General features: G+C 40.0%; 1 protein-coding gene across 3 annotated transcripts in view; it reads right to left on the reverse strand.

Annotated features, from left to right (window-relative positions):
- chd1 (chromodomain helicase DNA binding protein 1) overlaps positions 1 to 775 on the reverse strand; it is a 53,486-nt gene extending 52,711 nt beyond the window's left edge. For 2 of the 3 annotated variants that reach the window (XR_014750912.1, XM_084694043.1), the window contains exon 1: positions 461 to 775. The gene's annotated coding sequence lies outside the window, so the exon portion shown is untranslated. The remainder of the gene's footprint in view (positions 1 to 460) is intronic. The other variant, XM_084694044.1, reaches the window with a different exon arrangement.
- Positions 776 to 4,669: the final 3,894 nt, after the last annotated feature.

A 4,669-nucleotide genomic window follows, 5' to 3' on the forward strand; every position in this document is an offset into this window, starting at 1 on the left:
CTCTGTTAAAATGGTTACCAAAACCAACTAGTTACACTTGCTACGAAGATAGCCTAGCGAATTTAGCAGACGCATTTGCAGTTTAGTTTAGCTTGGCTAATCCAGCCAAATTAAAATATTTCTATGGTTAAACTATTATTCCAATCTTACATCTTGCGTGTGTTCACGTATATCATCATTTACATTACCTTAAACAAATCCAGATAGCCAACTACACATGCTTTGCAATTACCCTTTTCCCGCACTCCAAAACCAAAGTCTAGCCAAGTACCTCGTTGCTAATGTTTTAGCTATGTAATCGCAACGATGGCTCCTGTATTTAACTTCAAGCGTTGTATTCACGATCATATACTACTAGGCACGTCCTACCACTACTTCCCCCATGCAAATGTACTTATAACAGTTAGCTGTTTTCCAAATGAAAAAAATCCAACAGGTTTTGTTGAGCTTTTGTGTTTACCTGAATAGCCACGGCAAACTGGTACTGCCTTTTCTTATTTTCTGTGGCTAGGAGCTAACTATATAGGCTAGCCAGTTAGCCTAGCTGGCTGGCTCCCGGGGAGAGCAGCCCCGGCCGATCTTGCTTGAATTTGTGCCAAGTTTCTTGAATTCTTCCTCCAGGTGTGCAAAATAGTTTTCCTTCTTTAATTTTCAGCCAATATACGACAGAAAGTGCTGTTTATTCACCTGCGAATGCGGAGTGACAGCATTTCAGCTGAGGGTCCTACAACAACCGGCCTCCGCCATGACGCCGTCGAGCTCACACTAGTGATTTCGAGTGTGGAAACCCCGGGTAGTGACGTAACAGAGATGCTTCCCAGTCTCCCTCTAAAACTACATAAACAATTTGACATATATATTTTTTTAACAGGACATGTGCACAGATGTAAGGTAAAGGCAAATGTAATGTAGGCAAAGCCTGCAATCACACTTTTGAATTTTATTGAAAGCTGTCGATGTAAAGTATTTACATCTGACATTCAGCTCGGAGAGGTTTTTAAATTATTTTCAGGTGCCTAGACACAAAAAGTAACTACCCCTCAACACGTTTCTGGATTTTGCTTGTGTGTAACTTTTTAATACCAGTAAACTTGCAATGCAATGTACATTGTTAACACACTAAACTGTATTGCTTTCAAAACATCCAAACATATGCAAGAGGTGTATGACAAAATATTTCAGATTTGTAATTGTCCACATAACAGAAACCCTTGACACAGGTGGTACAACTAGTGTTACTGTGCTTTTGTAAAGCAAAAGGTTCAGCCAAACGTCTGTCCAACCCAATTTGGGTCTGATGGTAAAGAAAATCATTAAGGAAAAGTCGAACAAAGGTGATCTGCACAACTGTGAGGCTTGTTGTCTTCGGGCCTCCATACACTATTGTTATTCAAACAAGTCACATGACATGACCTAGATTTCGACTCCCTCAGCTACTCGGGTTGAATGTCTGAAGCAGCTTTTGTCTATTGCCCTCTTGGGGAAATCTTAGAAAGTCAATTTAGCATGAATAACTTTAATGTGTTGACTTGAATCCTGACTGGCTTCAGTATATCAATATTCAAGTTCACACTCATTTAGGATTTTATTAAGATGCCCATTAGGGTCCAGAACACTGACCCAGATCAGCTACTCTTCCTGGGGTCCACAAGACACCGACAAAACAACCAAATGAAACATATTACTATGCATATACTTATACATATGCACTTACAGTATAGTATATGAATACATTTACATTAATTAGCACTGAATATACTAGCCTGGTTGCCAGCCCAACTTCTCCCCGCCCACAAAAAAATTTGGTCGGGAAGTTGGGTCTGGAGGGTCTCGTATTGGGAAACAACTACAGAAAACCAGAATCTGGGCGTACCAATGAAATTGCCAGGGCGGGCTTTATACGATGATGGACAGATGATCAACAGTAACGTAATCACCCACGTCACAAAAGAGCGCTTAAGTTGAATTCGTTTTGAACAAACAACATATTACGTTGCTCTGATTGGTTGTAGGTCTATCCAATTGAGCGAAGAGGCATTTGTTTTCCAGGCTCGTTTGAAACACGCCCCGTAGTCAAAGCCCAACGAAGAGTTCTCAGACTCATATTCTGACTAGAATTAGGAGTATGACAACGTCAGGCTATGAATATACATGTATACAAACAAAATCTTAAGACATTTATATTCCTATACCATAAAATACTGTGCCTTGCTTTGATTGTGTTATAGATTCACTAATTTGACTGTTGCAACTCAATTAAACATACAATGTGTTCAAAACACAAGGCTCAAATCATCAAATCAAAATGTATTTGTATAGCCCTTTTTACAAGCAATGTCACAGAGGGCTTAACATACGCCCACAGAACTGACCCTCAACCAACCTAAACCCTCAAGGAAAAACTCACAGAAAAACTTACTAGAGGAGAAAAAGTGGAAGAAACCTTCAGAAGAGCTATTCAGTGAGGGATCCCCTCCTCCAGATATTACATAGTAATACAACAGGGAAGTGTCAAAAGGTGTTGACACACCAAAATCCAGTGTTGAACTTGGGTCAGAGTTGATAAATGTCCGGTTAAGGAGAGGTAGCCACAGGGCTAATAAAGGCTCTCACACCTTTTCAGAAATCTGTGGCATTTTTTGTTGTTGCAACTTTTAGGATCATCACCCTTCTGAATATGTCACAAGTGATGTAGAAGCAATCAAACCAATAGTGTGTTACTGATATTCAGTGTACTACTATGCAGTTGCTAAACATATGCCCAACCAATGCAAAATCTTTGCAATCAGTACTTAACTTGACTAGACAGTATTAGGCTAAATTCAAAATTCATAACTCTTACTGTATTAGTAGATTCATATGTTACGAGCACGAAATCATATAGCTCGTGATAAGACACCTACATTTAATCTTTATTAAAATCGTACAAAAAAAGTTACTGAATGAGTTTTCCAATGAGAAGTTTATTATGACAGATGAAGGATACTCCAGATTTTTTTTTTAGATTACAATCTTTGAGTAAGTATGCTGTTATGAGGATCCTATTTCCATGAATGAGGACACCTGTCAGAATAAAATAAAATGTAATTAAGGCTGACGAGTACAGTAACATTTGTAACCACTGTAACAAGTCATTTTTCATTGTGTTCTGTGTTGGTATTCATATATATTTTTTCAGCTCACCATTTTATACACCACCATCAAAGGATTTTAATTTCAGATGGGGTGCTATCTCATCTTCTGTCAGCGAATTGCACCATCGAGCCCCAGGAATCCGCTTCTCAATATACGTTTCCAGTCCATGTGTTATTACAAAGGACAGCCAGAAGGAGTCTCCCACAAACCTGCACGTTATCCCAAACCAAGACAGCGAACTCAGTGGAACCAGCCCCTTTGCCAATTTCTCTACCTGCAGTAAGGAAGTGACTACCACCAGGAGTACATCAAACAGTGTCAACCACACTGCAAATCCTAGTATACCCATGGGCTTCTGGGCCCATATAGATCCCCACAGACACAAGCACAGAAAGAGGGTGAGGATTTCCATAACCAGCAGAAAGTAGTAGTATGGAGGACATCTCTCAGGAAGGTGTAGCAAAACTGTTGTGTTCATGTCCTCCTTGGCTGCACGGAGATGGCCAAACTCGAAGACAACTTGCATTAAGCCCTCAATAAGGAAGTATGATCCTCCTGCTATGGAGCCCTGAAGAGGGGACATGCCACAAAAGCCAGAGGACAGGAGCAGTCTCATGGTGACCTTTCAAGACAGAAACAATACAGGATGCTCTAGATGTAACTAGGAATATTCACTGCCAGATTATACAGTTAACAACCCAAGAGTGTCAAAACAGCACCTGATGGGGAAAAAAGAGTAGAGTAGCCAGATAGCTGTCTGTATCTGTGCACTGTGACTGTTTGTAGATAGGCTTTTCATTTCTGGCTATACCACTTCGCTAGGTTTAGTGTTGAAAATGCTCTTATGGTTCTTCCCTTTGGCAAGTATTTGTTTTTTCACAATGTATGCGTCATGTTTTGGCTACCCGCACTGTTTGGGGATATATCGTTGTTATGATCAGTGACCTACGCACTTTTGTAAAGCTCTCTCTTGGAAGCCGCTTTGGATAAAAGCTAAATGAGTAAATAATGTAAAATGTAAACTAGCCAGCCCAAATCTAATCTCAAATGAACTAGGCTACTACAGCAGTACAGTAAATGGGTAAATGGACAGCTTTTATATTACCTTGCGACCCTTTCTACCCCCTGAGCCACGGCCGCCCCAGTACTTACAGTAGAACGTTACTGTAGGTTAGCTATCTACCAGTTAGTGCCCAATTCAGTATGCTACTGTAGCTAGTGCTGGAAGGTTAGCAGCTCTAGCAAAATAGTCAACCATTCAAATCGGCTTAACATACTCACATGCAGGGATGAAGCTTCGCAAGTTAAATTGTTAGCTCATTGGCACTTTAGTTAATTTAAGATGCAACTGTAACCCACTTTCAAATTGCTACTTTACACTAGCTAGCTAGCAGTCAGTTACCAACCGTTGTTGAGCAAGAAATTGCGCGTCACTATGTTATTATTTCACAGGCATATGTTCTTTTCGCAAACACAGTTTGATCAGAAAAGTTTACAATATAAAAACTTTATTATGTTTTTCTAAAACAACCTT

This window comes from Hypomesus nipponensis, chromosome 27, assembly GCF_054491055.1.
Source record: "Hypomesus nipponensis isolate SF chromosome 27, ASM5449105v1, whole genome shotgun sequence".
In the NCBI taxonomy this organism is placed as follows: Eukaryota; Metazoa; Chordata; class Actinopteri; order Osmeriformes; family Osmeridae; genus Hypomesus; species Hypomesus nipponensis.